This window comes from Malus domestica, chromosome 13 (assembly GCF_042453785.1).
Source record: "Malus domestica chromosome 13, GDT2T_hap1".
Classification (NCBI taxonomy): domain Eukaryota; kingdom Viridiplantae; phylum Streptophyta; class Magnoliopsida; order Rosales; family Rosaceae; genus Malus; species Malus domestica.
Window position 1 is genome coordinate 9,005,578 of NC_091673.1, and position 12,627 is coordinate 9,018,204.

At 40.4% G+C, this 12,627-nt stretch overlaps 1 long non-coding RNA gene across 1 annotated transcript; it reads left to right on the top strand.

Annotated features, from left to right (window-relative positions):
• The first annotated feature begins 10,917 nt into the window (after window positions 1-10,917).
• Window positions 10,918-11,703, top strand: LOC139191007 (uncharacterized). The gene is made up of 2 exons (XR_011575133.1): window positions 10,918-11,194; window positions 11,370-11,703. It is a non-coding gene; the product is annotated as an uncharacterized lncRNA (long non-coding RNA).
• The last annotated feature ends 924 nt before the right edge of the window (window positions 11,704-12,627 follow it).

Below are 12,627 nucleotides of genomic sequence, written 5' to 3' on the forward strand. Positions count from 1 at the left end.
TAATCTGCCTAATTTGCTTCTCTAATTCACCCGTCTTCTTGGCTTGATTTTGTATCTCTTTGTTTCCATTTTCTACTTCCTTGTTCAAAGAGGTGAGTAACTGATTAAACATATCATTATCCAAAGACGTACCTGAATTGAATTGGGTATATTGTTGTGGTGGCTGCATAGGTCTTGAATATAACTCATCTTCTTGCTGCCAATACCCATCTTATTGGAATTGTTGAGGTTTTCCCTACATGTAATCTGAATAATCTCTCCAATCCGAATTGTAAGCGTTGGAAAACATGTTGTCCCATGATTGGCTATGGCCTTGATAACCTCAAACATCTTCATTCGCAGCGAATTGAGAACATTGATGAGTTGGATATCCTTGCCCATAGGACACACCATATGTAGGGACACTTTGCATTGTGGTCCCTTCGGCATATTGTGACAATTGAGAAGTAAGTTTCGCCAATTGAGCTTGAATGGTAGCAAAATCCATATCTTACTTCTCTAGTACCTAAAATCAAATCTTGTTGTCAAATTGTAGTATAAATGCAAGTAGGAATCGTTCTAAACCGGGGATTATGAGGGCTTGCTAAAACCTCTAAACTGACTTAAAAACATATAAACAAAGTTAAAAACACTAAACTAGACTCAAAGAACTTAAAACAAACTAAAAGGACTCAAAACAAGCTAAAAACGCTTAAATCTGCCTAAAAACACAAACTGGGTAGATTTGGACTCTAACACACTTTTGGGACACCTAAAAACACAAATCAAAACAGATTTTGACTAATAAAACACTTTAAAGTAAAGGGGGTTTTGGTTTTGACGAATTTGAAAACAAAACAAGTAAATTAAAGAACTAATGAAATCTGCACGAATTTGAGTAAATTGAATGGATGGAAGGTTAGCTAGGAGGTTCTTCTCCACACATGACATACTTGCACATAAACCAATTTTGAATTGTTCTTTCGATCAATCATGAAACTCAACACCCCAGGTTAATTAAGTCTGCTTAATAAAACCTTCAAGTTCTCCTTAAGTTATTGAATTGGATGGGAAAGCGCATACAACAATTCAAGCATTCTTCAAAAGTTCTTTACGTGAACAGCACAATAAAGATACAATCAAAGATCATTAAGCATTATGAAAACTATAAGTATTGACGAGGCATTCGTTACTATGATGAGCATGAAACTCCTGCCAAGAATTTATTTAACGCGATCGTTTATAAGCGACCTCCACTACTTGTGAATATAAGTTTGTAACTATTAGGTGAAATTCCCTTATACTCTAGCATCATATTCATGCATGCAAACTAAGTGTGCACTCTTAATAAACATACAGGAATAAGTTATCAATCAAGCAGTTAAACAAATTGAATTCACAACTTATGAAATCACAACTGAAGGTAATTGATAGAAGCATATTTATGCGACTGAGTTAGCTTGCTCTCATGCATTTATGTTGTTATTTCTTAGTTAATTATGTATTTTAAGCTATTTTGTGTGTTTGTAGGTCCAAAGGGTTAATGTGGCAAAGAAGTGCATTTTGGAGCATTTTGGAGCATTTTTGGGCATGGAATGGATAGCTTATGCTTGGAGCAAAAGGAATGGATGAAATTTGAAGTTTGTGCATCATCATCTCCCTATAAATAACCATTTTAGCATACTCATTTCACCCAACACATTCATCTACCACTACATGCTTATATAGTTCATGCACACAAATATGCTGATTTCTAGCCTTCAAATCTTCAAAAACGTCTATCCTCATGTCTCCATGCTTGTACTATCCAATTTTGGCCCAAAAATGCTCCAAATAGCACTTTGTTGCTAACTTTGTTATTTGAACCTACAAACACACGAAAATAGCTTAAAGTACTAAAATAACTAGAATTAAACTAAGTAAATGCCAAGAAACAAGCTAACTAAGTTGCATAAATATGCTCCTATCAGTGTATATAGACAAAGACGAAGTTACGTAGGGACTTGTGAAGGGCACGTGCCCCCATTGGGTTAGTTGTCATCACATCGGGCAAGTTCTACATATTTAAGATTTTCTAATGCCAAACATGTAAACACATAAAACAAACTCAGTACTCCAACAGATTAAGACGCACACCTGTCTATACACTAATGTAATTTTTCCCTTAACCATATAGAGATGTTAGGAATGTCGGTACTACAAGATAGAGAATGCTCAAGATAAAGTAGAAAATGGACACCAAGAATTTATGTGGTTCGGCAATTTATGCCTACGTCCACTAAACAAGGATCAATCTTCACTATATGAAAAATATGAGTACAACAAGAGTAGTCTTACCAAGCCAAAGATAAGGCTTGATGGATACAAGAAATTATAACAACACTTTCTCACACTAAACTTCACTCACACTATGTGTAGTGGAACACACTCACTCTCACTTTTGGAGTGGAACTATAACTTTGGACTTGATCCTTTGCTACTCACTCTTGGTTCTTAATTGGTTACTTCACTACAACATCACACCCATATTTATAGGTGAGGATTTGGCATTCTACTAGTTTCTAGTGTATTCTTCAAACTTCTAGCATAGAAAGATCTAGACTAGCCACAAAATTGTAGCTTCTAGATCTTTCCATTTGCAACCAAGGAAGCTAGTACTCTCTAGCTTCTTCCATCTACTTAATAATATGCTAGAATTGTCTAGCATGCTCCAGCCATCTCACTTGCTTACTAGAATAATCTAGAACATTGATCATGGGCTGGACCATATACCAACAATCTCCTCCTTCAGTCCATGATGGAGGAATTCCGATTATGACTCCAAGTTACCTGGAGTCTATCCCAACAGCCTTAATGCAGAATTCCAACTTTGATTTTGTGACTACCTTTGTCAACATGTCTGAAGAATTATTATCGAAATGAATCTTCTTCAGCTGTAGCAACTTATTCTCAATAGCATCTCTAAGCCAATGATAACGAATATCAATGTGCTTAGTGCGTGAATGATATGTAGTATTCTTGCTCAAATCCAGAGCACTCTGACTATCACAATAAACACCATAATCACTCTGCTTCAAACCCAACTCTTGGAGAAACCTTTTTAGCCACAATAACTCCTTATATGCTTCTGTAACGACTATGTATTCAACTTCGGTTGTAGACAAAGCAACACACTTTTGCAACTTGGATTTCCAAGACATGGCTCCCCCTGCAAAAGTAAACAAGTACCCAGATGTAGATTTTCTACTATCCAGGTCACCTCCCAAGTCAGCATCTGTAAATCCTTCCAAGATTGGTTTGGAACTGCCAAAGCACAAGCACATCTTAGAAGTCCCCTTCAAATATCTGAGAACCCACTTAACAGCTTCCCAATGGTCTTTTCCTGGATTAGAGAGAAACCTGCTCACCACGCCTACTGCATGAACAATATCTGGCCGTGTGCACACCATTGCATACATGATACTTCCTATCGTTGAAGAGTATGGAACAACTGCCATTTTCTCCTTTTTTTCATATGTTTTTTGACACGACTCTTTGCTCAACTTGATATGATTGGCTAAAGGTGAGCTTACCGGTTTGGCTGTTTTCATGTTAAACCTTTCAAGCACCCATTCAACATACTTTTCTTGTGACAGCCACAACTTCTTGGATTTTCTGTCACGAATTATCTCCATGCCCAAAATTTGCTTGGCTGGCCCTAAGTCCTTCATGTCAAAGGACTAAGATAACTATTTTTTGAGCTTTTTAATCATAGAAGCATCTTGACCGACAATCAACATGTCATCAACATGAAGCAATAAAATGATGAATTTACCTCCAAAAAATTGTTTGATATAGACACAAGAGTTAACATGAGTTCTCTTGTACCCATTACTCACCATGAATGAGTTGAACTTCTTATTCCATTGTCTCGGAGCCTGCTTAAGACCATATAAGCTTTTCTTGAGCTTGCACACCAAATTTTCTTTACCTTTGACTTCAAAGCCTTCGGGTTACTCCATGTATATCTCCTCTTCTAAATTACCGTGGAGAAATGCAGTTTTAACGTCTAACTGCTCGAGCTCAAGATCCATGCTTGCTGCCATACCAAGTATAACTCGAATGTAAGTCATCTTCACCACCAGTGAGAAAATCTCATCAAAGTCAACTCATTTCTTTTGACCAAAACCTTTGACAACCAAACGAGCCTTGTACCTTGTCATGTTGTCGTCTCTTTTCAATTTGAACACCCACTTGTTTTTCAATGCTTTTCTGCCATTTGGAAGCTCCACCAGCTCATAGGTATCATTCTTTGATAAGGAATCCATCTCCGACTCCATTGCCTTCATCCATTTGTCACTGCCGTTATGAGCTCTGGCTTCCTCATAAGTTTCGGGCTCTCTATAATTAGTCAACATGATATACTCTGATGAAGAATACTTGGTAGACGATCTTCGACTTCTGCTGGATCTTCTGACTTGATCTTCATTCTTTTGTAGGACTGGACGCTCCATCTGATCAGCAATCTCATGGTCTGGCACATCTTGATCAGGCTTCATCTGATTAACATTATCTGGTTCTGCAAGCACTTCATTGGCAGCTGTTTTAGGGATGTCATCATGACTTTCTTCATCTGAAGCTAATGGATCAACTCCTCTGACTGCTCCATCTGGTTATGCCTATTTATTCGAATCCCCAATTGTTTGATCTTCATAAAAGACCACGTCTCTACTTCGGATAAACTTCTTTTGGTATAGGTCCCATAATCTGTAACCAAAATCTTCACCGCCATAACCAAGAAAGATGCATGGGGTAGCTTTGTAGTCTAAGTTCGATCTCTGCTCTTTGGGCACATGCACAAAAGCTTTGCAGCCACACACCTTCAGATGAGAGTAAGACACATCATTACCAGTCCATACTTTCTCCGGAACATCAAGACCTAATGGTACTGATGGAGATCGGTTGATCAAATAACAGGCTGTCCTTACAGCTTCACCCCATAACTGTTTAGATAATTTTGCAGTCTTCAGCATACACCTGACTTTCTCCATGATGGTTCAGTTCATTCTTTCAGCAACACCATTATGTTATGGAGTTCCAGGAACCGTCTTCTCATGACATATGCCATGTTTCACACAATATTCTCTAAACTGGTGAGATGTGTACTCGCCGTCGTTGTTGCTACGAAGGCACTTGACAGGTTTCCTAATTTCCCTCTTGACCATGACATGTAACTCCTAGAATGTTTGAAACACTTGGTCTTTGGATTTCAACAAATACACCCAAACCTTTCATGAAGCATCATCAATATAAGTAACAAAATATTTATTTCTTCCAAATGACTCGACTTCCATGGGACCACACACATCTGAATAAACAAGATCTAACAAAATTCCTTTCTTTGTAGATGGAACAGAAAAACTAACTCTTCTTTGTTTTCCGAATAAACAATGCTCACAAGAGTTTAACGACGTACCTTTGGCAAAGGGAATGTGAGACTTCTTTGCCAAAACTTGTAGGCCTTTCTCGCTCATGTGGCCTAACCTCTTATGCCACAAGTCTAGAGATGAGTCATCCACAACATTCAACTCACCTTTCAAAACCTTGGCATTTGACCGGTACAACGTACAAAAAAGTTGTGTTCTTGCTACCACCATTAAGCCTTTAGTAAACTTCAATTTTCCTTCGCCAATATGGTGATAATAACCTTGTCGATCAAGGGTACCGATGGATATCAGATTGAGACGTATATCAAGAATATGTCTCACATCTTTCAACATCAACTGGCAGCCGAGATTAGTTCTTAGGAAAATATCACGAATTCCAATAATTTTGGAATAGCTTTCATTCCCCATCTTCACTATGCCAAAGTCACCTTCTTTGTATGTACTAAAGAACTCCCGTTTGGATGTAGCATGGAAGGAAGCTCCATTGTCAAAGATCCATTCAATGTCTCAATCAGAGTTGCCTATATGCAGACATTCACCAACGAACAATATTTCTGGTACATCACCACATATGACAGCGGTGGTATTGCCAGTATCATCTTTCTTCTGATTGTTTCCTTCCCTTTACTCTCTCTTCCAAACTCGACAATTTTTCTTCATATGGCCTTCTTTGCCACAATGGTGGCATGCACCCCTGAACCTTGACTTGGATCGGCTATGACTCCTGCCATGACCTCTAGGCTCTCTACTCTTACTTCTTCCGCGGTTCTTTGTGACAAATACTTGGTTGCTATCTGTGCTAGAAGTCTTTCTCCTTGTTTCTTCATTGAGCATGCTATTTTTAACGTTATCAAGAGTAAGAACACCATTAGAAGTAGAGTTACTTATACTCACCATAAAGGTCTCCCAACTGTTTGGCAAGGATCCAAGTAGCAATAACGTTTGCAGCTCGTCCTCAATCGTCATTTTCATAGTAGCCAACTGGTTGATGATATTTTGGAAATTGTTCAAGTGTTCTGCTACATTTAAACCATCTTTGTACTTCACATTGATGAGCTCTTTGATCCAAAAGGCTTTCTTGGCTAGGGTCTTCTTCTCGAACAAGGACTCAAGCTTCGTCCAAAACTCGCGGGCATTGGTTTCATTAGACATATGGTGAAAAACACTATCGTCCACCCATTGTCTAATTGTGCAAATAGCCTTGCGATTCATCTTCTTCCACTCGGCATTGGACATACTTTCGGGCTTAGCGGCATTTCCTTCAATTGGCTCATGTAGATCCTTGCAAAATAGAATGTCCTCCATCCTTGGCTTCCATGTTACCCAATTGGAGTTGGTGAGTTTGATCATAGTGCCACTTCCTTCCATCTTGTAGTACGAGCCAACAGGGCTTTGATACCACTTGTTAGGAATGTCGGTACTGTTGATGCACAAAATCAGCGAAGACTTTGGTACAACAGAAAGTGTCAGGTTTTATGACCTTCGCTTGGTTGCTTCGGTCACTAGTGAGGATAAGTACGTAAATGAATAGAGACAGAGAAGCAAACACAGGATGTACGTGGTTCACCCAGATTGGCTACGTCCACGGAGTAGAGGAGTTCTTATTAGTAGTGAAGGGCTTACACAAGTACAAAGGATCAAGCTCTCAATTTAGTGAGTTCTTGTGAATGATTTAACACAAATGGCATTAGGCAATATTGTGGGGGGATGGCCCCTATTTATAGAAAAACTTGTAGCTTTGTCACATTGACATGTGTCATGTTATGATTGGTTCTTGATGTTGACACGTGCTGCGCTCTGATTGGCTTCTAATCTTGACACGTGTCGAGTAGTGATTGGCCTCCTGGTCGGAGGGGAACTCTTCTGAGTCCTTGACAGTATAGCGTTGGCCGGTGTTCGGTAGTTTCGGGATTGGTCAAGTATGGTACAAACAGTGCTCCCCTAAGTTCTCGAGTGAGGGAAACTCCTCGGTTGGGGACTTGCAAGATCCAATCCCTTGAGTAATCACGAAACTTCTAAGTACCGAAGTGTGGTCTGATCTTCATCTGCCCTTCTCTGGAAGTACCTTTCCTCCATCCGGGAATGGTGTATTTAGCTGATGTTGACGCACAAGGTAATGTATCAATTTCACTTGAAGCTTAGTTGTAGTTTCGGGCTTAGTCAAGTGTGATACAAACCCTATAGTAGGAGTCCCCCAAGTCGCCGAGCTAGGAGATCTGCCGAAAGAGGTGACAGACAAGGTAAGCAGTCAAACTTCCAAGTAAGCAACCCAGGATCAGAGGTTTGACTTCGGCTTCCGGTTGATTGTTCTCCTTCTCCTTGTCTCTCATTCAACTGCCAGGATAAGGAGAAGCAAATGGATAAGAGATGATATGAGATACTTTTGCTTTTGAAGAAGTAACTTTCCACAGGCTTATTCTTGAACTGTGCTGGAGGGTTTTCTGGTGCCCTTCAGAGTATAAGGCCGACTCAAAAATTTGAGGGTCAAAACAAGTCCATCAAATCTAGAGTATGTTCGACCTTGATGATATGGGATACTTTTGCTGTTGACGGAATGATGAATGTGGTATGGAAAGGTGTCGTGCTGTAGTGATCTGTTTCAGCTCACCGTTGAACCTTCTGCTTCAATCTTTTGCATGGCAGAAGTGGTGTGCAACCTTTGCATTTAAATGGTCCTTCAGAACATTCCTTCATAGTGACTCATCCACGCTTGGCAGCTTCAGTGTAAAGAGCCAATATCTGATCAACTGTCATGAGGTATTTGCCGGTGGAATTCGTGACCTTGACAGCAGTTGAGGATGAGTACTCGAGAGCAATGCTAAGTAAGCAACCAGGCAAAGGCTCCAGGCAGTCAGTTCCAAATTGGAGGTTTGATTTCAGGTTCCGACTGACTGCTCTCTTTCTCCTTGTCCTGCAGGTGTGGACAAGGACAAAGACAAAGACAGGGAGAAAGCATGATATGGGATACTCTTGCTTTCGACTCTGATGATATGAGATACTCTTGTTCTTGGTGTGGCTTATTTGCTGAGGTATTATCGGGGGGAAATAAAGCTGAGTATTTCGAGAGGTTATGTTGAGGGTGCCTTTTCGAATGCGAGAAAGGGTTGAGCATTTTTGCAGGTTTGCCTATCCGTTGAGGAGGGAGGTCAATGTATATAGGGATTTCCCAATAACAAGTAGTAATGCTATTCCTTTACCCTTCTTGGTCACAGCAATGTAGTGGGAGCTGCCAGCTTCACGTGTTTTAATTTTGTCAGAGCACTTTGAAAAAGTGGTATGTGGTATCTGGAAAGCTGATATTACGTGTGAAGATTACAGACAAGCTTTATCTAAGGAAATCTGGCTCTCGAAGTTCTGAGAGTTGTGCCTCTTCGGTTTTCGAACAAGCAATCCCGTCGAGGATCTGACTCTCGAGATTCGGAAAGCGGTGCTGCTCCGGTTTTTGAGAAAGTAATTATGTTGAGAGTCTTTTCTCGAATGTGAGTAAAGGTTGACGTTCTTGCCAACCTGTCTTGCCGCAAAACACGGAGGTCGACACACATAGGGACTTTCCAGTTGTCAAGCAGTGGTGCTGTTCCTTTACCCTTATGGGTAATAGTAGGGTAGCTGGAACTTCGAAATTCTCGTGCCTAAACTTTGTCAGAGATCTTTGACAAAGTTATATGTGGTACCCGAGGAGTTGATGGTGCATATGGAGAGCGGTGATTGAACAGTAAGATTCACGTGCTTTCTACTTCACCAGAAATCTTTGACAGATTGCCCGTAATTTCCGCAAAGCTGATTGTGTATGTGACAGGTGCTGACGAGGCTGTAAAAGCAGGTGCTTCTTCGATTTCTGAGATCGGCCCTCGTGGCCTCTGAGCAGCCCAGCTTTTGAGAAAGCAAACGCCTCTTCGATTTCTGAGATCGGCCCTCGTGGTCTCTGAGCAGCCCAGCTTTTGAGAAAGCAAACGCCTCTTCGATTTCTGAAGCTCCGTCGAGTGCAGATTTTTATAGAGGCTGGCATTAAGTTCCACAGCACACTTGAATCTCTACCAGTAGAAGCTCATTTCTTGCACTTCTAAGATCTTGATTTGTCTGACCTCTTCCTTCTTCAACACATTTGAAAATGTCTGGACCCTCCGACCGTCGTTTTGACCTGAACCTTGGAGAAGAGACAGCCACGCCTTCTCCAGACAACATATGGCGCCCATCCTTCATATCCCCTACTGGTCCTCTTACCGTTGGGGATTCTGTGATGAAGAATGATATGACCGCTGCAGTGGTGGCCAGGAACCTTCTCACTCCCAAAGATAACAGACTACTTTCCAAACGGTCTGATGAGTTGGCTGTTAAGGACTCTCTGGCTCTTAGTGTTCAGTGTGCAGGTTCTGTGTCTAATATGGCCCAACGCCTATTTGCTAGAACCCGCCAAGTTGAATCATTGGCTGCTGAAGTGACGAGTCTCAAACAGGAGATTAGAGGGCTCAAGCATGAGAATAAGCAGTTGCACCGGCTCGCCCATGACTATGCTACAAACATGAAGAGGAAGCTTGACCAGATGAAGGAATCTGATGGTAAGGTTTTACTTGATCATCAGCGGTTTGTGGGTTTGTTCCAAAGGCATTTATTGCCTTCGTCCTCTGGGGCTGTACCTGGTAATGAAGCTTCAAATGATGAACCTCCAATGCCTCCTCCTTCTGGGGCTCTACCGACTGCTGAGACTTCCCCTAAGCAACCTTTGTGAAGGCTCCATTTTGTTTGTTTATTTTGACTCATGTATATGTACATATTTGTGGCTTATCGAAAATATTAATAAATAAGCTTTGCTTCATTTCAACATATTGTGTTAAATACACCAAAGCCTTCTTCATAAAGTTCTTTGAATTTTTGCTTTTGTTGAAACCTGTATTGTTGAAGCTTTGTGAGTGAAGCATGTAGTTTGAGGTAGTGTTCCCTTAATTTCCCGAGTGAGGAAAACTTCTCGGTTGGAGACTTGAAAAATCCAAGTCACTGAGTAGTCACGAACTTTTGAGTACCAAGGCGTAGTAGCATATGGTGGGAGTCCCCCAAGTCTCTAGTCGAGGGAGTTGACGAATGAGGTGTCTTGCTAATAGTCCATGTCGTAAGTACCAAAACTTCATTCTTTTGTTTTCTAAGTGGTAGCCCCGGACTTTTTCTTCATATATTTTGTTTATGAAGGTTGCTAGGCCCGAATAAGTGGAATTGCAGAAGGTGTAACGGTTGGTAGCTGTTTTATGGAAAATCATCTGACTACGATAGTCTTGCACATGATGACTATAGGGAGATACACACACATACTACTATGATAGAGGGTGTAACCGTTGGTGCATTACAATCATAATGGAAGCATCACAATGATGGAAGCATCACAATGATGAAAGCATCATAATGATGAAAACACCATAATGATGAAACATCATAATGATGTTTCTTTGGTGGAATTGTTTTTCATTTCCCCTAACACCCTGAATTGGTTTTCAATATAAGACCATCATCTGTAGCTCGAATCACAAAGTTGTCTTCATGAAAGTTGTTCTTGAATTCCTTAACTACAACATATCCAAATTTGAGAGCCATCAGATCAGTACAACTCTAGAAATTCAGGTACGACGAGTGATTGTTCATCATTTGTCTGTCAACACGTCAGACCTGTTGTGAGCTTCCAAAACTCCATTTTCTCTTGCTTAGATCAACATACTTTCTTCATCGAAGTTGTTCCTCAGCTTGTGAACTACAACATATCCAAATTTGAGATCCCTCGGAGCAGTATAACTCCAGAAATCCAGGTATGATGAATGACTGGTTATTATTTTTCTGTCAACGTGTCAGATTTGTTGTGAGCTTCGAAACTCCATTTTCTATTGTTCAGATCGGCATGCTTTCTTCATTGAAGTTGTTCCTCATCGTCTCTTTCATAACATATCAAAAATTCAGAATGAACTAATGGTTAAATATTTCCAGATCTTCGAAACATCACAGCAGCTTCGAAATCTGCAAGAATCCGACTGTCATGTTTGGAGCTTCAACACTTTAATTTCCGTCGCTCAAACAGAAATGGTTCCTTCTTGAAAGTTGTTCATATGCTCAAGAACTATAGGGTGTCCAAAATTCAGCTCCATTGGAGAAGAGCAGAGGTTGCAGAAATTTGATAGATGAAAGGAGGCGGAAGAGGGAGAGAGAGAAAAAGTCTCTTGGGTTGGATTTCTATTTTGGGGCAGATTCCAATTTTTGTAGCACCTTCATTATTGATGAATTGCTTGTACTTTTGTCCATTATGAAACTTGGGACTTTGGCTTGTTGTTGGATCTATGATAATATGTTTGGGAACATATATAAGTGAATAAATAAGAAGGAAAATTTTGGGCCCTTGTGGGTGTAAAACAAAAAATGTTTATGTTTACCCAAGTGTTTTTGTACAAGTTCAAGGGCATCTTGGGTTTTGTGAACAAAATTTGTTTATTTGGAGCAAGGTTTTGTGGTGAAGCTTTGTAGGTGAAGCTTTGGTGTTGAAGCTTTCTAGGTGAAGCTTTGATGGTGAAGCTTTGTAGATGAAGCTTTGTAGATGAAGCTTTCTAGGTGAAGCTTTGATGGTGAAGCTTTGATGGTGAAAGTATGTAGAGGGAGCTTTCTAGGTGAAGATTTTTTAGGTGAAGCTTTGTAGGTGAAGCTTTTTTAAGTGAAGCTTTTCAGGTGAAGCTTTTTAGGTGAAGCTTTGCAGGTGAAGCTTTGCAGGTGAAGCTTTTCGGGTGAAGCTTTTTGGGTAAAGCTCTTTAGGTGAAGCTTTGCGGGTGAAGCTTTGGAGGTGAAGCTTTTCGGGTGAAGCTTTTTGGGTGAAGCTTTTTAGGTGAAGCTTTTTGGATGAAGCTTTTTTTTTTTTTTTTTTTTTTTTTTTTTTTTTTGGCGCTTGACACGGTCTTCATTTGCTTGTTTTGTAGTGACTGTGGAAGACGGATTGCTTTCTGATTGAGAAGGGTTCCGGCATCGCTTGCTATGAATGTAAAAGAGTGAGGGCTGAGTGGGCTAAATTACCTCTTTATTGAATTCATTGCCAAATGGCCTTCATTACCTAGGATGCCAAACGGCTATAGCTCAACACTTGTACATCGTGAGTCTATTTGTAGTAGTACTTCAAGTGATCAGCGTTCCATGGATGGCCAAGGGTCTTGCCATCGGAGCTTCTAAGTGTGTAAGAGCCAGGGCGACTGATGCCAATGACTTC